Here is a 27,257-nt window from a genome sequence, read left to right on the forward strand (position 1 = left end):
GATTGATGAAAATGTAGATATAGATCTTCTCTCTCTTTTTTTCTTAAATAGACGCAAGAATCAAGGGAGAAACAGAGAGAAAGCAAACTACAATAGGTCAACAATGGTAGGGGAATCTTGCTCAGATTCATTGGGGCCATTGGGGAAGAAGACCCTCTTAAATAGGCTCCTACGAATCTAACCGTTACGCTGTAGAAAAACACTGGAGCAGTACAACCACTTGGATAAGTGGTACAACTGCTCCAGGCAGTAAAACCATGAGGTGATGGCCTAGGCGGTACAATCGCTCATCACACCGGTTGCATCGTTTATTAAAACAACCGGAACTATGGTGCTCCCACCGCTCACTACCGCACCCCAAAATCCAGAGGAATCACCCTCGAGCGGTAGTTGGGGCGGTACAAATGCCGCTACAACCGTCCCAAAAGCTTATAGGAGTGGCTGTAAGTTCCATTGCAGTACAAATGTTGGAACAACCGTCGCAGAACCATGCACACACCAGGCAAGCAGCCCAATCGCCAAAGCCGTTGACGGAACCGATAATATCCGTTGACGCCTGAGTGCCTCCAGTTTGTTAATCAAACTGTTGAGAAGAGACAATCTGTCTAAAATCCCACATTGAAGATGCTACGGCAATCTTACGCATCTGACACAAGTCTATGTCAATAATAAATCTGGATGTTATCTCAGGTCCCAGAAAATACATCGCCTTTGCTGCACCTTCATAACCGCAACTAGCCATCAATATCTTTGTCAAACATGACCCGAACATTCCTTATCGAAAACAATAACATGGCCACCCAAACGAAAATAAATTGGAAACGTAAAAAAAGAAGATGGAACATGATAGTCAAATATGGTACTTGTGTACACATTTTTCTCTATTGATCCCAAATTACGATATCATTCATTCTTTCTTTCTCTGGTGAAGAGGAATTTATTAATAATGGGTAAAAATACATTCATTACAAAATAAATAATGCCCCCTCCGTTCCAAAATATCATGGTTTTAGTTCTATTTACATGCCACACTTTGCTTTGCAGAAATACACAATTGATTTTATGCAGAAGTTCCAAAATCCTGACAGTATTTTCTTTTGTTGTTGCAGCCTTGCTCTTGTTGTTTTATCAGATGGGCTTGTCCCCTGTCTCACCCTGTTACAACTTACAAGTATGCGCCTTTTGTGCTATGGGAACAATGGGGAGAGGCAAGTAGCCCTTTTTCTGCAAACATGTCACTGTCTCGTACAAGCTTTGCCTCAGCGGAGCAAACTCCAACCCCAGCTCCCTCAGCCTCAGGTTTGAGAATGTAACACCCCATATGTAACCTGCCATATTTGTATTCCAACTCTTGCCATTTCCGGCACTAAGTTATGATATTTCCTCGTTGTCAGGTTTTTTTTGTCTTCGTGTTGTTTTGCCTTTGTCATGCATCTCATATCATGTCATCATGTGCATCGCATTTGCATACGTGTTCATCTCATGCATCCGAGCGTTTTCCCCGTTGTCCGTTTTGCATTCCGGCGCTCCTATGTCCTCCAGTGCCCCCTTTTACCTCTTTTCGTGTGCGGGTGTTAAACGTTCTCTGATTGGACCGAGACTTGCCAAGCTGCCTTGGTTTACTACCGGTAGACCGCCTGTCAAGTTTCGTACCATTTGGACTTCGTTTGATACTCCAACGGTTAACCGAGGGACCGTAAAGGCCTCGTGTGTGTTGCAGCCCAACACCTCTCCAAAGTGGAACAAAACCCACCTAAACCCCTTCCATCATCTCAGTCGTTCGATCACGATCGCGTGGCCAAAAACCGTGCTCAATTTGGAGCCTCCTAGCTCCTTTTATGTATAAATAGGTCCTCCCATTCCAAATCGCGGGTCAATCCACCCCTAACCCTAACCCTAGCCCTGCTCCTCTCCGAGCGCCGGACGCGTCCGCCCGCCGCCGGACAACCTCGCCGCCGCCACTCACCGCCCGCCACGTGGCGCCCCGCCGAGGCCCACGGGTTCCAGATCCGGCCCCCGCGGCCTGAAGCCGTCCGCCGCCCGCGCCCGAGGTGCCGCCCGATCGCGCTCGCCGGCCCCGCCGCCTCCGCCGCGCGCCCTGCCGCCGGCCTCCGCATCCGGCCGGCCGCCGCGCGCCGCAACTCGTCGCCCTTCGCCGCGCCCAGGCCCCCTTCCTCGCCACCGCGCCTTCCCAGCCCCATATCCGGCCGGCCCCGCCCGTTCCGGCCAGCCTCCTCCTCTCCGGCGAACCCACGCGACGCTCCGGCCACCGCTGCTTCTTTTCCGGCGATTCTCAAAGAGCGTGCACGAACCCTAGATCTGGGAGAGAGGTTGACTTTTTCCCAAGTCCCCAGTATTTTTTGGGCATTTTCATCGCATCATATCTTTGCACCGGTGGCTCCGTTTTGGGCGTTTAGCATATCCAATTGTTCGTCTCGACGAGTACTTCATTTCATTCCATTGCACCATGTTCATTTGAGTACATCTTGATGCCCTAAATGCTGTTGCAAGAGTGCTATGCAATGTTAGTTTCAATTTCTTATCAGCATTTGGACATTTTTCATTTTTGCCATGATTAATGTGTGCCTCCTATGAACTTGAGCCCTACATGAGTTTAGAAGTATGCCATGCCATCTTTACAGGGTGTATGACATGTATTTTTGCGATCTCTATGGTGACTAGCACAAGCATGCAAAGTAGCTCTCGTAATGTTGCTGATTTCAGGGACTTAGAAATCGTCTAAGTCTTTTCCCTGATATTATTTTTATGCCATGTATTCTTGTTGCTACAGAGTGATCCATGAATCTTTTGAGCATGATCAGAAAGGACGTTTTGTAGATATTGTTGTGCTCTATCCATCCATGTCTTTGTTTGCATTTATGGAGCACCCTAGCTTGACTCAATCGAGCTCTACTTTTGCTATAAAATGTTCCTGGCAGAATGTTTACATGTTAAGCATTTTTGCCGAGGTTGTTGTAGTTGATCCATGCATGCTATGAGGTTGTTCTTGCCATGTTTAGCTTCTATGCCATGTTTACTTGCTGGGTGTATGCTTAGTTTGTCATGCAATGCCTTGTGGTGAGTGCATCGAGCTCGTAAACATGCCTACTTAATATCTGTTTTGCCATGTTCCAGTTTTCTTCTAAGTCTGAATCTGTTAACGAAACTTGCTATGTTCACATGGTTGCCATTGTATTTTCTGATCCCTTTTGGCTTATGGTCAGTAAGGGACTTTTTTGTTGTATGCTTTGAGTAGCTTCATGCCATGCTTTGCTTGGCCATGATATGTTCCTGTAGCATGTTGTTATCTTGCTCTAAACATTGCTTCCTGATGTTAAATTCTTGACATGTTTTTTTCACCAAGTCTGTAACCTGATATCTTTTGCACTTTTGTCATGCTTGTTTGAACCTGCTATGGAGTGAATTAGCCGTAGCTCAGTGTTCATCTTTTGTCAAGCATCTTGAGTGGATCACTGCCATGTGTTTTGTTGTTATGTTACAGTGCAGTAGCTTGTTGTTCTTGATGCATTTAGATGGCCTCGTCCTGTTAATCGCAGACCGGTGCCATATTTGTTTTGCTTGCCATTTGCAAACCGTGCATCCGATTCCGGTGATCTTTATATCGATTTCGACCGAAATCAACTCATCTTTCCAGTGGCAATCTTGGTTTTCCAAGTTGAGGCCAGGTTCAATCTTTCCTTTCCGAAACATGCATATACATCGCATATCGCATCCCGCATATCATGCCATGTTTTGCATCATTGTTGCTTGTGCATTGCACGTGGTTGATTGTGTCTCCCTTTGCTTGTGTTCTTGGCTTTGGTAGAGCCGGGAGACGAGTACGTGAAACAAGGAGCCCGTTGAGTACGCTTACGAGGATCAAGGTGACGTCAACTCGGAGAACTTTGTAGGCAAGATGACCATACCGTCGAAATCACTTCTATCTTTGCTTGCTAGATACTCGCTCTTTTTCTATGCCTATGCTACGATACCTACCACTTGCTTATCATGCCTCCCATATTGCCATGTCAAGCCTCTAACCCACCTTGTCCTAGCAAACCATTGTTTGGCTATGTTACCGCTTTGCTCAGCCCCTCTTATAGCGTTGCTAGTTGCAGGTGAAGATTAGAGTTTGTTCCTTGTTGGAACATGTTTATTTTTGGGATATCATTATTATATCTTGTATTTTAATGCATCTACATACTTGGTTAAGGGTGGAAGGCTCGGCCTTATGCCTGGTGTTTTGTTCCACTCTTGCCGCCCTAGTTTCCGTCATACCGGTCTTATGTTCCTTGATTTTGCGTTCCTTACACGGTTGGGTTATAATGGGAACCCCTTGACAGTTTGCCTTGAATAAAACTCCTCCAACAATGCCCAACATTGGTTTTACCATTTGCCACCTAGCCTCCTTTCCCTTGGGTTCCGCGGAGTCAAGGGTCATCTTTATTTTAAACCCCCGGGCCAGTGCTCCTCTGAGTGTTGGTCCAACTTATCAGCCGCCGGTGGCCACCAGGGGCAACTTTGGGCTGGCCTACCGGAAGTTTAGACAATCCGGTGTGCCCTGAGAACGAGATATGTGCAGCTCCTATCGGGATTTGTCGGCACATTCGGGTGGCTTTGCTGGTTTAGTTTTACCATTGTCGAGATATCTTGTAACTGGGATCCCGAGTCTGATCGGGTTGTCTTGGGAGAAGGAATATCCTTCGTTGACCGTGAGAGCTTGTGATGGGCTAAGTTGGGACACCTCTGCAGGGATTTGAACTTTTGAAAGCCGTGCCCGCGGTTATGGGCAGATGGGAATTTGTTAATGTCCGGTTGTAGAAAACCTGAATCTTAACTTAATTAAAATGAATCAACAGAGTGTGTGGCCGTGATGGTCTCTTTTGTTGGGGATCGTAGCAGAAATTTAAAATTTTCAACGCATCACCAAGATCAATCTATGGAGTAATCTAGCAACGAGGGGAAGGGGAGTGCATCTACATACCCTAGTAGATCGCTAAGCGGAAGCGTTGCAAGAACGCGGATGAAGGAGTCGTACTCGCAGCGATTCAGATCGCGATTGATTCCGATCTAAGCGCCGAACAACGGCGCCTCAGCGTTCAACACACGTGCAGCCCGGTGACGTTTCCCACGCCTTGATCCAGCAAGGGGAGAAGGAGAGGTTGGGGAAGACTCCGTCCAGCAGTAGCACGACGGCGTGGTGGTGGTGGAGCGCGGAACTCCAGTAGGGCTTCGCCAAGCATTACGAGAGACGAGGAGAGAGAGAGGTAGGGCTGCGCCAAGAGGGAGATGATCTCATGTGTCTTGCAGCCCCCAATACCTCAAGTATATATAGGGGAAGGGAAGGGGCTGCGCCCCCATCTAGGGTTCCCTCCCTAGGGGTGGCGGCAGCCCCAAAACCCATCTAGGGTGGCGCCAATGGGGAGAGAGGGGGGCGCACCTAGGGTGGGCCTTAAGGCCCATTTGGACCTAGGGTTTGCCCCCTCCCACTCTCCCTTGCGCCTTGGGCCTTGGTGGGGGCGCACCAGCCCACCTGGGGCTGGTCCCCTCCCACACTTGGCCCACGCAGCCTTCTAGGGCTGGTGGACCCCCGGTGGTCCCGGTACGTTACCGATAGCACCCGAAACCTTTCCGGTGAACAAAACTGGACTTCTCATATATAAATCTTTACCACCGGACCATTATGGAACTCCTCGTGACGTCCGGGATCTCATCCGGGACTCCGAACAACATTCGGTAACTGTGTACATACTTTCCATATAACCCTAGCGTCATCGAACCTTAAGTGTGTAGACCCTACGAGCTCAGGAGTCATGCAGACATGGCCGACACAACTCTCCTATCAATAACCAACAGTGGGATGTGGATACCCATGTTGGTTCCCACATGCTCCACGATGATCTCATCGGATGAACCATGATGTCAAGGATTCAATCAATCCCGTATACAATTCCCTTTGTCTATCGGTACGATACTTGCCCGAGGTTCGATCGTCGGTATCCCGATACCTTGTTCAATCTCGTTACCGGCAAGTCTCTTTACTCATTCCGTAACACATCATCCCGTGATCAACTCCTCGGTTACATTGTGCACATTATGATGATGTTCTACCGAGTGGGCCCAGAGATACCTCTCCGTTACACGGAGTGACAAATCCCAGTCTCGATTTGTGCCAACCCAACAGACACTTTCGGAGATACCCGTAGTGCACCTTTATAGCCACCCAATTACGTTGTGACGTTTGGCACACCCAAAGCACTCCTACGGTATCCGGGAGTTGCACATTCTCATGGTCTAAGGAAATGATACTTGACATTAGAAAAGCTTTAGCATACGAACTACACGATCTTGTGCTAGGCTTAGGATTGGGTCTTGTCCATCACATCATTCTCCTAATGATATGATCCCGTTATCAACGACATCCAATGTCCATGGTCAGGAAACCGTAACCATCTATTGATCAACGAGCTAGTCAACTAGAGGCTTACTAGGGACATGGTGTTGTCTATGTATCCACACATGTATCTGAGTTTCCTATCAATACAATTCTAGAATGGATAATAAACGATTATCATGAACAATGAAATATAATAATAACTAATTTATTATTGCCTCTGGGGCATATTTCCAACAGTCTCCCACTTGCACTAGAGTCAATAATCTAGTTCACATCGCTATGTGATTAACACTCACAGGTCAAATCGCCATGTGACCAACATTCAAAGAGTTTACTAGAGTCAATAATCTAATTCACATCACTATGTGATTAACACTCAATGAGTTCTGGGTTTGATCATGTTATGCTTGTGAGAGAGGTTGTAGTCAACGGGTTTGCAATATTCAGATCCCTATGTATTTCGCAAGACTTTATGTCATATCGTAGATGCTCCTACCACATTCCACTTGGAGCTATTCCAAATTGTTGCTCCATTATACGTATCTGGTATCTCTACTCAGAGCTATTCGGATAGGTGTTAATCTTGCATCGACGTAACTCTTTACGTCGAACTCTTTATCACCTCCATAACCGAGAAACATTTCCTTATTCCTCTCAGGATAATTTTGACCGCTATCTGGTGATCCACTCCTAGATCACCTTTGTACCCTCTTGCCAGACATATGACAAGGCACACATCTGGTGCGGTACTCAGCATGGCATACCATATAGAGCCTATGACAAAAGCATAGGGGACGACCTTCGTCCTTCCTCTTTCTTCTGCCGTGGTCAATCTTTGAGTCTTACTCAACTTCACACCTTACAACTCAGGTAAGAACCCCTTCTTTGACTGATCTATTTTGAACTCCTTTAAAAACATGTCAAGGTGTGCGTTTTTGAAAGTATCATCAGGCGTCTTGATCTATCTCTATAGATCTTGATGCCCAATATGTAAGCAGCTTTATCCGGGTCTTCCTTTGAAAATCACTCTTCAAACAACCGTTTATGCTTTCTAGAAATTCTACATTATTTCGAATCAACAATATGTCATCCACATATACTTATCAGAAATGTTGTAGTGCTCCCACTTACTTTCTTGTAAATACAAGTTTCTAGCAAACATTGTATAAACCTAAAAGGTTTGATCACTCCATCAAAGCATATATTCCGACTCCGAGATGCTCGCTCTAGTCCATAGACGGATCACTGGAGCCAGCATACCTTTTAGCATCCTTAGGATCGACAAAACTTTGATTGTATCACATACAACTCTTTCTTACGAAAAATGGTAAGAAAACTTGTTTTTGACATCCATCTGTCAGATTTCATAATCGAAAAATACAGCTAATGCTAACATGATTCCGACGGACTTAAGCATCGCTACGGGTGAGGAATTCTCATCGTAGTCAACTCCTTAAACTTGTGAAAAGACTCTTTCCCACAAGTCGAGCTTCATAGACGGTAACATTACCGCCCATGTCCGTCTTCTTCTTAAAGATACATTTATCTCAATGGCTTGCCGATCATCGGGCAAGTCCATACTTTGTTCTGATACATGGATCCTATCTCGGATTTCATGGCTTCTAACCATTGGTCGGAATACGGGCCCACCATCGCTTCTCCATAGCTCATAGGTTCATTGTTGTCTAACAACATGATATCTAAGATAGGATTATCGTACCACTCAGGAGTAGTACATATCCTTGTCGACCTACGAGGTTCGATAGCAACTTGATCCGAAGCTTCATGATCACTATCATTAACTTCCTATTCAACAGACGTAGGCGCCACAGAAAACATCTTTCTGTGTTGCATCACTCTCTGGTTGAAGTAAAGGTTCGACAACCTCATCAAGTTCTATCTACCTCCCACTTAATTCTTTCAAGAGAAAACTCCTTCTCGAGAAAGGACCCGTTCTTAGCGACAAACAATTTGCCCTCGGATCTGAGATAGAAGGTGTACCCAACTGTCACCTCTGGGTATTCTATGAAGATGTGTTTGTCCGCTTTGGGTTCGAGCTTCTCCGGCTGAAGCCTTAGGCATCGCAGCCCCAAACATTAAGAAACGACAACTTTGGTTTCTTGCCAAACCAATGTTCATATGATGTTGACTAAACGGACTTAGATGGTGTCCTATCTAAAGTGAATGCAGCTGTCTCTAACGCATAACCTCAAAATGAAAACGGTAGATCGGTAAGAGACATCATAGATCGCACCATATCTCATAGGGTTCGATTACGACGTCCAGACACACCATTACCCTGTGGTGTTCTAGGTGGCTTTAACTGTGAAACAATTCCACAATGTCTTAAGTGATTGCCAAACTCATAACTCAGAAATTATCATCGATCAGATCGTAGGAATTTGATCTTCTTGTTATGATGGTTCTTAACTTCACTCTGAAATCGCTTGAACTTTTCAAATGTTTCAGACTTGTGCTTCATTAATTAAATATACCTATATCTACTCAAATCGTCAGTGAAGATGAGAAAATAGCGATATCCACCGCACGCTTCAATTCTCATTGGATCACACGCATCAGCATGTATGATTTCCAACAAGTCACTTGCCTGTTTCATTGTACCTGAAAACAGGGTCTTAGTCATCCTGCCCATGAGGCATGGCTCGCATGCGTCAAGCGATTCAAAATCAAGTGACTCCAAACATCCATCGACATGGAGTTTCTTCATGCATCTTACGCCAATATGACCTAAGCGGCAGTGCCACAAGAAAGTGGTACTATCATTATTAACTCTACATCTTTTGGCATGAACATGCGTATTACCACGACCGAGATTCAATGAACCATTCACATAGGGTGCATGACCATGAAAGGTATTATTCATGTAAACAGAATAACCATTATTCTCTAACTTAAATGAATAACCGTATTGCAATGTACATGATCTAATCATATTCATGCTCAACATAGACACCTGATAACATTTATCTAGGTTCAATACTAATCCCGAAAGCAGATGGAGCGTGTGATGGTGATCTCATCAACTTTGGAAACACTTCCAACACACATCATCACCTCGCCCTTAGCCAGTCTCCGTTTAGTCCATAGCTTTTGTTTCAAGTCACCAATAATAGCAACTGAACTGGTATCCAATACCCAGGTGCTACTAGGAGTACTATTGAGGTACACATTAATAACACGTATATACTTTGTTGAAGTTGCCAGCCTTCTTATCTACCATGCATTTGGGGTAATTCCGCTACCAGTTACCGTTCCCCTTACAATAGAAGCACTTAGTCTCGGGTTTGGGTTCAACCTTGGGTTCCTTCACTGGAGCGGCAACTGGTTTGCCATCCATGAAGTTTCCCTTCTAGCCCTTGCCCTTCTTGAAACCAGTGGTCTTGTTAAACCATCAACACTTGATGCTCCTTCTTGATTTCTACCTTTTGCGGTCTTAAGCACCGCGAACAGCTCCGGGATCAACTCCATCCCTTGCAAGTCATAGTTCATCACGATGATCTAGTAGCTTAGTGATAGTTGCTAGAGAACTCTATCAATCACTATCTTATCTGGAAGTTTAACTCCCACTTGATTTAAGTGATTGTAGCACCCAGACATTCTGAGCACAAGCTCACTAGCTGAGCTATTCTCCTCCATCTTGTTGGCAAAAGAACTTGTCAGAGGTCTCATACCTCCACTAGTAGAAAAAGGGTCAAACGTGAAGCACATTAGTGCCGGTTTGTATTTGAGCCGGTACTAATGGTATCATTAGTGCCGGTTCGAACGGATTTGCATTAATGCCGGTTCGTGTTGAACCTTTAGTACCGGTTCGTGGCACGAACCGGTACTAAAGGGGTGGTGGCAGGCTGGCGTCAGGCCGGGGCCCCACGATCACCTTTAGTACCGGTTCGTGGCACGAACCGGTACTAAAGGTCTAACCTTTAGTACCGGTTCATGCCATGAACCGGTACTAACGGGGTCTGACCTATAGTACCGGTTGGAGACACAAACCGGCACTATAGGGCAATTTTCAAACTTGAAAAAATCATAACTAAATCATCCTACTTCAGAAAAATACATATAATATATCAAAATTTGCAGAACAAAAAGATTGATCCGCTGAAACAACCAGTTCTCCGTTTCGACAATTTTTTAAAATCACAAAATTCCAAAGGGAAAATAGAGTTTTTGGGCGTTTTAGACGTTTTTTGGACGTTTTTAGTGTTTAGTCCTGGGGTTTAGATTTCAGCGTTTAGGGTTAGGTTTTATGGTCTAAACCCTTAGTTTTTACTGTTTAGCATAGAGTTTCCGACGTTTTAAGTCCCGGGTTTAGGGTTTAGGACAATTTTTGAAATGACAAATTGTAAAAGGAAAAAAAGATATGCTCTAATTTATGTTTTTTTGAATTTTGGTTAAATCTTGTCAAACCGGTCAAACAACTGATTCAAGAAATATAGAGTGTTACTAAATAATTACGTAATAATATTAGTGTTACTAAATAAGTATCTTAGTTTTTTTGAATTTTGTTCAAATCTGGTCAAACTATGGTCAAACTGTGGTCAAACTATGGTCAAACTACTTATTCAAGAAATATTAGTGTTACTACATAATTATTTCAATTTTTTGAATTTTGGTCAAATCTGGTCAAACTATGGTCAAACTGTGGTCAAACTATGGTCAAACTTATTGAAGAAATATTAGCGTTACTAAATAATTACTGTTTTTTTAGAATAATAGTTTCAAACTCAAACGGTGAAATGTGTGACTTCATGCTCAAGCTAAACTCTTGAGGGTTAATAGGATTGACATCTTACAATTGTCAGGAAAACAACAAGTGCAGACTCGGAAACGAAGGAGAATAGAACCTAAAAGTTAAGCGTGCTCGGGCTGGAGTAGTGAGAGGGATGGGTGACCGGCTCGGGCTAGAGTAGTGAGAGGGATGGGTGACCGGTCGGGAAGTTAGATGATTTGGAATGAGTGATCCACACTTGAGCAGTTAAGAGAGGTGATTAGAGACTAAATCATCAAATAATTCAGAAAAATTAAAAATAAAAAAATCAAAAAAATTTCCAAAATTTTCAAAAAAAAATTAAAAAAAAACCTTTAGTACCGGTTGGTAACACCAACCGATACTAAAGGTCCCCCGTACCAGGGCGCGAGCTCACGCCACGTGGTGGCACTTTAGCGCCGGTTCGTGCCGAACCGGTACTAAAGGGGGGGGGGCCTTTAGTGCCGAAACGTTAGTGCCGGTTCCATAACCGGCACTAAAGGCCCTTACAAACCGGTACTAATGGTCCGTTTTCTACTAGTGTTCTCAACACGGGCATGAGCCTGAAATCCCAATTTCAGCTCTTGGAACATCTCATATGTCTTATGGCGTTCAAAACGTCATTGGAATCCCGATTCTAAGCCGTAAAGTATGGTGCACTAAACTATCAAGTAGTCATCAGGATGTGTCTGTCAGGTGTTCACAACATCCACAGACGACATTGTAGGGGTTTGCACATCGAGCGGTGCATCAAAGACGTAAGCCTTCTGTGTAGCAGTGAGGACACTCCTCGGACTACGGACCCAGTCCGCATCATTGCTTACAATATCTTTCAACTTGGTCTTTCTCTAGGAACGTATTGAAACAGGGAGCTACAACGTGAGCTATTTATCTACAACATGTTTGCAAAGACAATTTAGACTATGTTCATGATAATTAAGTTCATCTAATCAAATTATTTAATGAACTCCCACTCAGATAGACATCCCTCTAGTCATCTAAGTGAAACATGATCCGAGTCAACTAGGTCGTGTCCGATCATCACGTGAGACGGGCTAGTCAACATCGGTGAACATCTTCATGTTGATCGTATCTTCTATACGACTCATGCTCGACCTTTCGGTCTTCCATGTTCCGAGGCCATGTCTGTACATGCTAGGCTCGTCAAGTCAACCTAAGTGTATTGCGTGTGTAAATCTGGCTTACACCCGTTTTATTTGAACGTTAGAATCTATCACACCCGATCATCACGTGGTGCTTCGAAACAACGAACCTTCGCAATGGTGCAAAGTTAGGGGGAACACTTTCTTGAAATTATTGCGAGGGATCATCTTATTTAAGCTACCGTCGTTCTAAGCAAATAAGATGTAAAACATGATAAACATCACATGCAATCAAATAGTGACATGATATGGCCAATATCACTTTGCTCATTTTGATCTCCATCTTCGGGGCGCCATGATCATCATCGTCACCGGCATGACACCATGATCTCCATCATCATGATCTCCATCATCGTGTCTTCATGAAGTCGTCTTGTCAACTATTACTTCTACTACTATGGCTAATGGTTTAGCAATAAAGTAAAGTAATTACATGACGTTTAAGTTGACACGCAGGTCATAAATAAATTAAGACAACTCCTATGGCTCCTGCCGGTTGTCATACTCATCGACATGCAAGTCGTGATTCCCATTACAAGACATATATCATTCATCACATCCTTTTGGCCATATCACATCACAAGGCATATGCTGCAAAAACAAGTTAGACGTCCTCTAATTGTTGTTGCAAATTTTTATGTGGCTGCTATAGGTTTCTAGCAAGAACGTTTCTTACCTACGCCAAAACCACAACGTGATATGCCAATTTCTATTTACCCTTCATAAGGACCCTTTTCATCGAATCCGATCCGGCTAAAGTGGGAGAGACAGACACCCGCTAGCCACCTTATGCAACTAGTGCATGTCAGTCGGTGGAACCTGTCTCACGTAAGACTACGTGTAAGGTCGGTCTGGGCCGCTTCATCCCACGATGCCACCGAATCAAGATAAGACTAGTAACGGCAAGTATATTGACAAAATCGACGCCCACAACAACTTGTGTTCTACTCGTGCATAGAAACTACGCATAGACCTAGCTCATGATGCCACTGTTGGGGATCGTAGCAGAAATTTAAAATTTTCTACGCATCACCAATATCAATCTATGGAGTAATCTAGCAACGAGGGGAAGGGGAGCACATCTACATACCCTAGTAGATCGCTAAGCGGAAGCGTTGCAAGAACGCGGATGAAGGAGTCGTACTCGCAGCGATTCAGATCACGGTTGATTCCGATCTAAGCGCCGAACAATGGCGCCTCCGCGTTCTACACACGTGCAGCCCGGTGATGTCTCCCACGCCTTGATCCAGCAAGGGGAGAAGGAGAGTTTCAGGAAGACTCCGTCCAGCAGAAGCACCATGGCGTGGTGGTGGTGGAGGAACGCGGAACTCCAGCAGGGCTTCACCAAGCACTACGAGAGACGAGGAGGGAGAGAGGTAGGGCTGCGCCAAGAGGGAGATGATCTCGTGTGTCTTGCAGCCCCCAATACCTCAAGTATATATAGGGGAAGGGAAGAGGCTGCGCCCCCATCTAGGGTTCCCTCCCTAAGGGTGGCGGCAGCCGCAAAACCCATCTAGGGTGGCAGCCAAAGGGGGAGAGAGGGGGCGCACCTAGGGTGGGCTTTAAGGCCCGTATCGACCTAGGGTTTGCCCCCTCCCACTCTCCCTTGCGCCTTGGGCCTTGGTGGGGGGCGCACCAGCCCACCTGGGGCTGGTCCCCTCCCACACTTGGCCCACGCAGCCTTCTAGGGCTGGTGGCCCCACCTGGTGGACCCCCGGGACCCTCCCGGTGGTCCCTGTACGTTACCGATAGCACCCGAAACCTTTCCGGTGACCAAAACGGGACTTCTCATATATAAATCTTTACATCCGGACCATTCTGGAACTCCTCATGACGTCCGGGATCTCATCCGGGACTCTGAACAACATTCGGTAACCGTGTACATACTTTCCATATAACCCTAGCGTCATCGAACCTTAAGTGTGTACACCCTACGGGCTCGGGAGTCATCCAGACATGGCCGAGATAACTCTCCTGTCAATAACCAACAGCGGGATCTGGATACCCATGTTGGTTCCCACATGCTCCACGATGATCTCATCGGATGAACCATGATGTCAAGGATTCAATCAATCCCGTATACAATTCCCTTTGTCTATCGGTACGATACTTGCCCGAGATTCGATCGTCGGTATCCCGATACCTTGTTCAATCTCGTTACCGGCAAGTCTCTTTACTCGTTCCGTAACACATCATCCCATGATCAACTCCTTGGTCACATTGTGCACATTATGATGATGTCCTACCGAGTGGGCAAAGAGATACCTCTCCGTTACACGGAGTGACAAATCCCAGTCTCGATTCGTGCCAACCCAACAGACACTTTCGGAGATACCCGTAGTGCACCTTTATAGCCACCCAGTTACGTTGTGACATTTGGCACACCCAAAGCACTTCTGCGGTATCCAGGAGTTGCACAATCTCATGGTCTAAGGAAATGATACTTGACGTTAGAAAAGCTTTAGCATACGAACTACATGATCTTGTGCTAGGATTAGGATTGGGTCTTGTCCATCACATCATTCTCCTAATGATGTGATCCCGTTATCAACGACATCCAATGTCCATGGTCAGGAAACCGTAACCATCTATTGATCAACGAGCTAGTCGACTAGAGGCTTACTAGGGACATGGTGTTGTCTATGTATCCACACATGTATCTGAGTTTCATATCAATACAATTCTAGCATGGATAATAAACGATTATCATGAACAATGAAATATAATAATAACTAATTTAATATTGCCTCCAGGGCATATTTCCAACATCTTTTCGGCAGAGTCCGGGAAGAGAACACGGTCTCGAGTTTATGCTTGAACGTAGGTTGTTCTAGGATCACTTCTTGGTCATAGTTTCTCAACCGTGCCTTGCCTTCTCTTCTCGCTCTCATTTTCGTATGTTAGCCACCATATATGCTAGTGCTTGCTGCAGCTCCACATCATACCTTTCCCTACCTATAAGCTTAAATAGTCTTGATCGGGAGGGTGTGAGAGTGCTGAGTCCCCGTGACTCACAGTTTACTTCCACAACCAGATGCAGGGACCGATGATACCACTCCAGGAGATTCGACTGAGCTCAAGTGGGAGTTCGATGAGGACTCAGGACAATACTACGTTTCCTTTCCAAACGATCAGTAGTGGAAGCCAGTTGGGGCGATCGGGGTCATTATGCATTTGGGGTTGTCTTTATTTTGGTTCCGTAGTTGGACCTTGATTGTATCTGGATGAATGTAATGATATTTATGCTATTGTGTGACGTGGCGAGTGTAAGCCAACTATGTAACTCTTTTCCTTATTTATTACATGGGTTGTGTGAAGATTACCCCACTTGCGACATTGCTTACAATGCGGTTATGCCTCTAAGTCGTGCTTCGACACGTGGGAGATATAGCCGCATCGTGGGGTTACAAGTTGGTATCAGAGCCTTCCCCGACTTAGGAGCCCCCCTGCTTGATCGAACCGCTGGCGTTGTTGAGTCTAGAAAAATGTTTTGAGTCATTTAGGATTTTATATATCGGAGAGTAGGATTCTTTTTACTCCCCTGTCCCTTCGTCGCTCTGGTGAGGCATCCTGACGTAGAGTTTTGACTCTTCTCTTCTCAAATTTCACTAAATTTTTTTAGGATCACGCGGGTATTTTGGAATCATTCCGATGGTTTTGTGACGAGAACATTGTTCTTGGTGCCTCCTAACATTTAGGGGTTGTGGCAGTGTCCCGGGGAGTTGATCTCCAAGGTGTTGTCGTCACAATTTTATCGTTGCAGTTCTGGAATACCTGAGTTTTGCCGACATCGAAAATCTCTTTTATGCAGTTGTTGGTGAGATAACCTCGACGCCACCCAGTACTGGGGCGGGAGTTCGGGAGTATTGCCATAACCGTATAACGGATGCTTTTCGAAGGTTGAGGTAAATGATTTCTGAAGGTTTCTTGGTTATGTGCTGAAGGATGGATACAGCTAGATGTAGGATTTGCTAGCTTTGGGTGAGATATTATGCTTCCCCTGTATCCCCAACACCTGATTGCATAACCGGAAAGGTTCGGGAGTTTCATAGGTGGGAATTCATGTAGCTCTAGTATTTCTTCCGCGAATATTTGGTTTGTGATTGGGTAATCCTCAGCAAGTATTTGTTCTTGTCCGTACCTTGTTGTTTTATTCTTCTACCTCTACCTAAGTGGCTTCTCAATTTATGGAAGTGTGACCATTTAATTCAGAATTCATTCGTTCGTTTTATTCGGATGTTAAGACTATATGTTGCAATTTCGATCCATTTGATTCATCTTGAATATATGTCTGTCAAGATGCTAACGGATGTCACCCTCTTCAGGATGGCTCCTCCAACGCGTCAGAATCCTGATCCGCCACCACCACCTCCACCTCCGGAGGCATGGCAAGCTGTGATGGCCTCTACCAATGTCAACACGCAGATGCTTATGCAACTCTTGCAAGAGCACAACCAAGGAAACCAAGGCCATGGCAACTTTCAGAATCAATTTGCTACACTCAACCAGTTCCTCACAAACCAGCCAAAGACCTTCAGTAACTGTGTCGAGGCAATAGACGCTAATGATTGGCTCGTGGATATCTGCAAGCATTTCGAGTGCAGCAACGTCAGGCCTGAGGACTTTGTCAAGTTTGCTTCGTTCCAACTCAAAGACCAAGCTGCTGAGTGGTATCAGCAATACAAAGATTCCAGAGGAGGTCATGTGATTACCTGGGATGCATTCCGTCAAGACTTCAAAGCTCACCACATTCCTCAGAGTGTTGTTGAGAGCAAGCTTGAGGAGTTCCGCAACCTGAAGCAAGGCAGCTTGTCTGTTTACGAGTACAACATCATGTTCCATAAGCTCGCTCGTTTCTCTAAACAAGACGTCCCTGATGAGAAGTGCATGATTTATCAGTTCAGAGGTGGCCTCAAAGAAGATCTCCAACTAGCTCTCGTGCTTTTTGAGCCGAAGAAGTACGATGAGTTTTACAACATGGCACTGAAACAAGAGACTGCTCAGCTCAAGTGCGATGCTTCGAAGAAGCGAGTCAGGGATGCAACTCCTTCTTCCTCAACTCAAGTGGCAACTAAGTAGCAAAAGTATTGGTTGCCTCCTCCTCCGTTCCATCAGCCTTATCAACAGAAGAGCAAAGGTGGCAATGGATCTTCCCACCCACCCAACCCAGGCTTTCAGAACAAGACTTCGTCTCATGCTCCAAGATCAAGTGCTCCGTATCACCGTCCGCTCTCGGAGGTTATGTGCAACAAGTGTCATCAGAAGGGTCACTATGCCAACAAATGCTTCAATCAGAGGCGTCTTCCTCCTCCTCCTGTGAGATCTGCCAGCAACGCAGTGGTCAAGCATAATCCCAAGTTTGCAAAGGTCAACATGATGAACACAGCTCAGGCAGAGGACTCGTCAGATGTGATAATGGGTAACCTTCCTGTGAACGATATTCCTGCAAAAGTTCTTTTTGACACTGGTGCATCGTATTGTTTCATCTCAAGACCATTTGCAACTAAGCATGAGTTGGCTTTCCAAGATTTGCATAGACCATTAGCAGTTGTCTCACCGGGTAAATGCTTGCACACAAGCTACGTGGTTCCGGATGTTTCTATCACGTTGGGCGACTATAAGTTTCTGTCTTCTCCAATGGTCCTTGGTAACTTGGATATTGATCTTATTCTCGGAATGGACTGGCTTTCTAAGCACAAGGCTCAGCTTAATTGTGCTGCCAGGCAGATTCGATTGACACATTCGTCTGAGGATGTAATCGTCTTTGCTGCGCGTGATGATACCATTCGACTGTTTTCTCTCAACGAGAAGGGTGAGCTGGATGCCATATCTCAGATTCCAGTCATTTGCGAATATCAAGACGTCTTTCCAGAAGAGCTTCCAGGAATGCCTTCTCACCGGCCAGTTGAATTCGTCATCAATCTTGAGCCTGGCACGGAACCTGTTTGCAAACGTCCATACAAGCTTGGACTTGAAGAGTTGAAGGAGCTGAAGAAACAACTCGATATTCAAGAGTGTATGGGTCTCATCCGACCAAGTTCTTCTCCATGGGGTTGTGGTGTTCTTTTTGTCATGAACGATGGAACGGACCGACTCTGTGTCGACTATCGTCCATTGAACAAGAAGACCATAAAGAACAAGTACCCACTTCCCAACATCAATGAGCTTTTCGAACAACTCAAAGGTGCTCAAGTATTCTCCAAGCTTGATCTCCGTATGGACTATCATCAGATTCGCATTCTTGAAGAAGATATCCCCAAGACAGCGTTCAGACCAAGCTATGGTTCATATGAATACACTGTCATGTCTTTCGGTCTTGTCAACGCTCCTCCAACTTTCTCTCGCATGACGAACTTCATCTTCAATGCCTACACAAATGACTTCGTCTTGGTCTACCTCGATGACATTCTGGTCTTTTCCAAGAACAAGGAGGATCATGCCAAGCACTTGAGATTGGTTCTGGACAAACTCAGAGAACATCAGTTCTATGCGAAGTTTTCAAAGTGTTAGTTTTGGCTCGATGAGGTTCTCTACCTTGGGCATATCATCTCTGCCAAGGGCATAGCTATTAATCCTGAGAAGGTGTCTGCAATTGTGAATTGGGAACCACTTCAGAATGTGAAGCAACTCCGCAGCTTCCTTGGGCTCGCAAGCTATTATCGAAGGTTCGTTGAGAACTTCTCAAAGATCGCGAAGCCTCTTTCCAACCTCCTCCATAAGCATGTGAAGTATGTCTGGTCGCCTGAATGTGACATCGCTTTCAACACCCTGAAAGAGAAGTTAGTCACTGCTCCAGTTCTGACTCCTCCTGATGAATCCAAACCATTCGAGGTTTTCTGTGATGCTTCCCTTCAAGGTCTCGGTGCAGTGTTTATGCAAGAGAAGAAAGTTGTGGCCTATACCTCTCGCCAGTTGAAGCCCAACGAAAATAACTACCCCACTCATGACCTCGAGTTGGCGGCAGTTGTCCATGCTCTTTTAACATGGAGACATCTCTTGTTGGGAAGGAAAGTGGACATCTTCACTGATCATAAGAGTCTCAAGTACATCTTCACTCAGCCAAACCTCAACCTCAGGCAGACTCGTTGGGTCGAAATGATTCAAGAGTATAATCCGAGTATCGAATATACTCCAGGCAAGGCCAATGTAATTGCTGACGCATTGAGTAGGAAGGCTTACTGCAATAGTTTGATTCTCAAGCCCTACCAACCAGAGCTTTGTGAAGCTTTCCACAAACTCAATCTCCAAGTTGTTCCTCAAGGATTCCTTGCCAACTTCCAAGTCTCTCCTACTTTGGAAGATCAGATTCGTGAGGCTCAACTTCTTGATGCTATGGTGAAGAAGGTGAAGATTGGGATTGCCAAGAGTCAACCCAAGTATAAGTGATGTCGTCTTGATGACAAGGATACTCTATTCTTCGAGGATCGCATTGTTGTTCCTAAGGGTGACCTTCGTAAAGTCATTATGAATGAGGCTCACAATTCACTCCTCTCTATTCACTCTGGAAGTACAAAGATGTACCAGGACCTCAAGCAGTCGTATTGGTGGACTCGAATGAAGCGCGAGATTGCTCAGTTCGTGAATGAATGTGATGTCTGCAGAAGAGTGAAAGTAGAACACCAACGACCAGCTGGTCTACGCCAACCTCTTGCCATTCCAGAATGGAAGTTTGGCCATATTGAGATGGACTTCGTGACTGGGTTTCCAAAGTCCAAGCGTGGCAATGATGCTATCTTTGTTGTCATCCACAAGCTCACTAAAGTGGCTCATTTTCTTCCTATCAAAGAATCTATTATAGCAGCTCAGTTGGCAGAGCTATATACCTCCAGGATTGTCTCTCTGCATGGCATTCCGCAGTTGATATCTTCAGATCATGGTAGCATCTTCACCTCAAAGTTTTGGGATTCTTTTCAGAAGGCCATGGGCACCAACATTCGCTTCAACACAACTTTTCATCCTCAAACCAGTGGCCAAGTCGAGCGAGTCAATCAAATTCTTGAAGATATGCTCAGGGCTTGTGTCATCTCTTTCGGTATGAAGTGGGAAGATTGTCTTCCATATGCCGAGTTCTCCTACAACAACAACTTCCAAGCAAGTTCGGGCAAGGCCCCATTCGAGATTCTCTATGGCAGGAAGTGCCGTACTCCTCTTAACTGGTCAGAGACTGGTGAACGCCAACTTCTTGGAAATGACTTGATCACAGAGGCTGAAGAAATGTGCAAAGTCATTCGTGAAAATCTCAAAGCCGCGCAATCGCGCCAGAAGAGTTACTATGACAACAAACATCGTGACTTGGCTTTCGAGATCGGAGACCATGTCTACCTCCGCGTCTCTCCAATGAAAGGTACTCATCGCTTCGGTATCAAAGGGAAGCTTGCCCCTAGATAGGTGGGTCCTTTCAAGATCATTGGCAAAAGAGGCGATCTCGCATATCAACTTGAGCTTCCATCCAACTTTGCAAATGTGCACGACGTGTTTCACGTGTCTCAACTCCGGAAGTGTTTTCAAGACTCCTGACCGCACCATCAACTTCGAAGAGATTGATCTCCAAGAAGACATGTCTTATCATGAGCACCCCGTTGCCATTCTTGAAGAAACTGAGTGCAAGACTCACAACAAGTCTATCAAATTCCTGAAAGTCAAGTGGTCACATCATTCCGATTGTGAAGCCACCTGGGAACGCGAGGACCACCTCCATTTCGAGTACCCGGAGTTTTTTTAGTCCTAGATCTCGGGACGAGATCCTTTCGTAGTGGTGGAGTGTTGTAACACTCCATATGTAACCTACCATATTTATATTCCAACTCTTGCCATTTCCAGCACTAAGTTATGATATTTCCTCGTTGTCGGGTTTTTTTGTCTTCGTTTTGTTTTGCTTTTGTCATGCATCTCATATCATGTCATCATGTGCATCGCATTTGCATACGTGTTCATCTCATGCATTCGAGCTTTTTCCCCGTTGTCCGTTTTGCATTCCGGCGCTCCTATGTCCTCCGGTGCCCCCTTTTACCTCTTTTCGTGTGCGGGTGTTAAACGTTCTCTGATTGGACCGAGACTTGCCAAGCTGCCTTGGTTTACTACCGGTAGACCGCCTGTCAAGTTTCGTGCCATTTGGACTTCGTTTGATACTCCAACGGTTAACCGAGGGACCGTAAAGGCCTCGTGTGTGTTGCAGCCCAACACCTCTCCAAAGTGGAACAAAACCCACCTAAACCCCTTCCATCATCTCAGTCGTTCGATCACGATCGCGTGGCCAAAAACCGTGCTCAATTTGGAGCCTCCTAGCTCCTTCTATGTATAAATAGGTCCTCCCATTCCAAATCCCGGGTCAATCCACCCCTAACCCTAGCCCTGCTCCTCTCCGTGCGTCGGACGCGTCCGCCCGCCGCCGGACAACCTCGCCGCCGCCACTCACCACCCGCCACGTGGCGCCCTGCCAACCAGCCACCGTCGAGGCCCGCGGGACCCAGATCCGGCCCCCGCGGCCCGAAGCCGTCTACCGCCCGCGCCCGAGGCGCCGCCCAACCGCGCTCGCCGGCCCCGCCGCCTCCGCAGCGTGCCCTGTCGCCGACCTCCGCATCCGGCCGGCCGCCGCGCGCCGCACCTCGTCGCCCTTCGCCGCGCCCGGGCCCCCTTCCTCGCCACCGCGCCTTCCCAGCCCCAGATCCGGCCGGCCCCGCCCGTTCCGGCCAGCCTCCTCCTCTCCGGCGAACCCACGCGACGCTCCGGCCACCGCTGCTTCTTTTCCGGCGATTCTCGAAGAGCGTGCACGAACCCTATATCTGGGAGAGAGGTTGACTTTTTCCCAAGTCCCCAGTATTTTTTGGGCATTTTCATCGCATCATATCTTTGCACCGGTGGCTCCGTTTTGGGCGTGTAGCATATCGAATTGTTCGTCTCGACGAGTACTTCATTTCATTCCATTGCACCATGTTCATTTGAGTTCATCTTGATGCCCTAAGTGATGTTGCAAGAGTGCTATGCAATGTTAGTTTCAGTTTCTTATCAGCATTTGGACATTTGTCATTTTTGCCATGATTAATGTGTGCCTCCTATGAACTTGAGCCCTACATGAGTTTTGAAGTATGCCATGCCATCTTTACAGGGGTGTATGCCATATATTTTTGTGATCTCTGTGGTGACTATCACAAGCATGCAAAGTAGCTCTCGTAATGTTGCTGATTTCAGGGACTTAGAAATCGTCTAAGTCTTTTTCCTGATATTATTTTTATGCCATGTATTCTTGTTGCTACAGAGTGATCCATGCCTATTTTGAGCATGATCAGAAAGGACGTTTTGTAGATATTGTTGTGCTCTATCCATCCATGTCTTTGTTTGCATTTATGGAGCACCCTAGCTTAACTCAATCGAGCTCTACTTTTGCTATAAAATGTTCCTGGCAGAATGTTTACGTGTTAAGCATTTTTGCCAAGGTTGTTGTAGTTGATCCATGCATGTTATGATGATGTTCTTGCCATGTTTAGCTTCTATGCCATGTTTACTTGCTGGGTGTATGCTTAGTTTGTCATGCAATGCCTTGTGGTGAGTGCATCGAGCTCGTAAACATGCCTACTTAATATCTGTTTTGCCATGTTCCAGTTTTCTTCTAAGTCTGAATCTGTTAACGAAACTTGCTATGTTCACATGGTTGCCATTGTATTTTCTGATCCCTTTTGGCTTATGGTCAGTAAGGGACTTTTGTTGTATGCTTTGAGTAGCTTCATGCCATGCCTTGCTTTGCCATGATATGTTCCTGTAGCATGTTGTTATCTTGCTCTAAACACTGCTTCCTGATGTTAAATTCCTGGCTTGTTGTTAATTTCACTAAGTCTGTAACCTGATATCTTTTGCACTTTTGCCATGCTTGTTTGAACCTATTATTGAGTGAATTAGCCGTAGCTCAGTGTTCATCTTTTGTCAAGCATCTTGAGTGGATCACTGCCATGTGCTTTGTTGCTATGTTAGAGGGCAGTAGCTTGTTTTTCTTGATGCATTTAGATGGCCTCGTGTTGTTAATCGCAGATCGGTGCCATATTTGTTTTGCTTGCCATTTGCAAACCGTGCATCCGTTTCCGGTGATCTTCATATCGATTTCGACCGAAATCAACTCATCTTTCTAGTGGGACTCTTGGTTTTCCAAGTTGAGGCCAGGTTCAATCTTTCCTTTCCGAAGCATGCATATGCATTGCATTTCACGTTCCGCATATCATGCCATGTTTTGCATCATGCTGCTTGTGCATTGCACGTGGTTGATTGTGGTTCCCTTTGTTTGTGTTCTTGCTTTGGGTAGAGCCGGGAGACAAGTACGTGAACGAGGAGCCCGTTGAGTACGCTTACGAGGATCAAGGTAACGTCAACTCGGAGAACTTTGTAGGCAAGATGACCATACCCTCGAAATCACTTCTATCTTTGCTTGCTAGATACTCGCTCTTTTGCTATGCCTATGCTACGATACCTACCACTTGCTTATCATGCCTCCCATATTGCCATGTCAAGCCTCTAACCCACCTTGTCCTAGCAAACCGTTGTTTGGCTATGTTACCGCTTTGCTCAGCCCCTCTTATAGCGTTGCTAGTTGCATGTGAAGATTAGAGTTTGTTCCTTGTTGGAACATGTTTATTGTTGGGATATCATTATTATATCTTGTCTATTTTAATGCCTCTATATACTTGGTTAAGGGTGGAAGGCTCGGCCTTATGCCTTGTGTTTTGTTCCACTCTTGCCGCCCTAGTTTCCGTCATACTGGTGTTATGTTCCTTGATTTTGCGTTCCTTACACGGTTGGGTTATATTGGGAACTCCTTGACAGTTCGCCTTGAATAAAACTCCTCCAACAATGCCCAACATTGGTTTTACCATTTGCCACCTAGCCTCTTTTCCCTTGGGTTCCGCGGACTCAAGGGTCATCTTTATTTTAAACCCCCGGGCCAGTGCTCCTCTGAGTGTTGGTCCAACTTGTCAGCCGCCGGTGGCCATCAGGGGCACATTCGGGTGGCTTTGCTGGTTTAGTTTTACCATTGTCTAGATGTCTTGTAACCGGGATCCCGAGTCTGATCGGGTTGTCTTGGGAGAAGGAATATCCTTCATTGACCGTGAGAGCTTATGATGGGCTAAGTTGGGACACCCCTGCAGGGATTTGAACTTTCGAAAGCCGTGCCCGCGGTTATGGGCAGATGGGAATTTGTTAATGTCCGGTTGTAGAAAACCTGAATCTTAACTTAATTAAAATGAATCAACAGAGTGTGTGGCCGTGATGGTCTCTTTTCGGCGGAGTCCGGGAAGAGAACACGGTCTCAAGTTTACGATTGAACATAGGTTGTTATAGGATCACTTCTTGGTCGTAGTTTCTCGACCGTGCCTTGCCTTCTCTTCTCGCTCTCATTTGCGTATGTTAGCCATCATATATGCTAGTGCTTGCTGCAGCTCCACCTCATACCTTTCTCTACCTATAAGCTTAAATAGTCTTGATCGCGAGGGTGTGGGATTGCTGAGTCCCCGTGACTCACAGTTTACTTCCACAACCAGATGCAGGGGCCGATGATACCGCTCCAGGAGATTCGACTGAGCTCAAGTGGGAGTTCGATGAGGACTCAGGACGATACTACGTTTTCATTCCAGGCGATCAGTAGTGAAGCGCAGTTGAGGTGATCGGGGTCATTATGCATTTGGAGTTGTCTTTAGTTTGGTTCCGTAGTCCGACCTTGATTGTATCTGGATGAATGTAATCATATTTATGATATTATGTGACGTGGCGAGTGTAAGCCAACTATGTACCTCTTTTCCTTATTTATTACATGGGTTGTGTGAAGATTACCCCACTTACGGCATTGCTTACAATATGGTTATGCCTCTAAGTCATGCTTCGACACGTGGAACATATAGCCGCATCATGGGCGTTACAATGAACTTGTACGGATTTGCCATGGGCTTGCCGTCATCGTCGCACCTGCTGCGCCAACGAATTCCACGGTGAGCAAGCAAGCAACGCCCAAAATCGAATCAAGCACGTTCAAATAAGATCGATCGTATTGCGCTCGTACTTATTCAAATAAGATCGATCATATTGCGCTCGTACTTACTTGGCGGTTATGTGGTACTGCAGGAAGAGGTCGTCGAGGAGCTGGAGGAAGTGCGCACGGTACAGCACGGCGCCGATGCAGAGGTACCGGCCGTGTGCATCGGGGTGCTCGTAGACAAGGACATGGGCCCGGGCGACGTCACGGATGTCGGTGTAGGCGGCGACGGCGTTAGGGTAGGTGGGTTTGGCGCTGGTGAGGTAGCGAGCGATGTGGCTGCTGCTGAAGTTGAGCGCCTGCTGAAGCATGGGGCCCATGGTCATAGACGGCACCACCACTGCCAGCTCTAGGCCCCTCTTGGCCGCCTCCTCCGTCGCCGTTATCTCCGCCATCATCTTGGTGCAGCGACCGGCGAGGCACACGAGGGCTGTTAGTGGGCTCAGCGACCGGCGAGAAAGATCGGGTGCGATGGAGTTTCTTACCCCTGTGTTTTTGCAGTACTCGTAGTCGCTCCAGCACGTCTCTAGCACGGCGTCCGGGCCGCGGTTGGGTCCATGTGCACGGCGCCGTAGGACGAAGTGAACACCACACGGTGCACGCCAGCGTCCGCTGCAGCTCTGATCACGTTTCTGGTTGCCTCAACGGCGACCGGCACGAGGTCCTGCAAAAACCGACAGCACATGTAACAAGTAAGTACCCGGCCCCTGCTGAAACTAAAAGAAGTGACCAGAGCAAAGTCTGTACTGACGGGTCGTTGGAGACATGCGAGGCGATGTGAAAGACGCCGTCGCAGCCACGGAAGGCGGCGTGAAGGCCGTCGTAGTCGAGGACGTCGGCGCGGAAAAAGGTAAGCCTCTCCTCGGCGCCCTCCAGAGCCAGCAGGTGCGCGTTCTTGCGGTCAGCTTCACAAACCAATGCAAACGCGCGCGCCATTAGATAAGCTGGTCAAAAACCACAACACTCGGCGAGATCATGGATGGTGTGTTAACTGTTGCTTACCAGGATCTCGGGCGGTTCCCCTGACGCGGTAGCCACGGAGGAGGAGCTCCTTCACGACCCAGGAGCCGATGAAGCCTCCGCCCCCCGTGACGCAGACCAGCTCCTGCTCCGGCTGCCTCTGCTTCAACTCGCCATTGTCGCTAGCGTTGGCAATCGACGGCATGGCGGATTGGTGGCCGGTGAGCACGGTGGTCAGCCGATGTGTGGATGCAACCTTGCTTCTCAACAAACTACACGGGCTAGCAGTACCAGTTTGCGCTTGCTTAAGCTGCTGTTGATCAGTGGGTTGAGCTTGTGTGAATATTTAGCGGCGCGACCGGATGCGTGGGTTTGGGGCTCAGCCGACATCGGAGCATGCCAGATTCTGTTTCCGCGAAGCGAATCCTTCCTCCTGCCACGGAAAGGTCCACGACCTCGCGCGTCATCGTTCCATGACAAAAACTATGCTGGTTTTCTCCGCCCAGTATGTCTTGGATTTGACTTTCCCTTCGGGTAAAGTGTTATCTGACTTTCAAGGCCAAAAAGTCCTCCTTAAGGCCGAATTTGAAGGCACTCCGGGCCTCCTGGCGCAAGCACGGAGTATTTTCTGGATTCGCATGCTCGACGCGAGCATTTTGAATACTTGTGGGTCCGAAACGAATTCCGAATAAAAAAGTTATGACCGTTTTAGTAAACACCGATTCGTGTATGTGTTTTTTTATCGCCACCGTCTCGTAATGGGTCTAACTTTTTTAACTCTTTATATAGTGTAATTTGTCCGCTAAAAGAACCACGAGAGGAGCTATCTGTAGTAGCCTAAAATATTTTCAAGGGGATGGAAACTGATGCAAGTTTTGTTAAATGGGGTACTCAAGATGAAAAAAATTGTTAAATGTAGGATGAAAAACAACAAAGTAGACATAAGAAAAACTAAAA

General features: G+C 46.4%; 1 pseudogene; it reads right to left on the bottom strand.

Moving 5' to 3' along the window:
- Positions 1 to 1,158: 1,158 nt before the first annotated feature.
- Positions 1,159 to 26,564, bottom strand: LOC125517012 (annotated as a pseudogene).
- Between the last annotated feature and the right edge of the window lie 693 nt (positions 26,565 to 27,257).

Source organism: Triticum urartu, chromosome 6, assembly GCF_003073215.2.
Source record: "Triticum urartu cultivar G1812 chromosome 6, Tu2.1, whole genome shotgun sequence".
NCBI classification, from domain to species: Eukaryota; Viridiplantae; Streptophyta; class Magnoliopsida; order Poales; family Poaceae; genus Triticum; species Triticum urartu.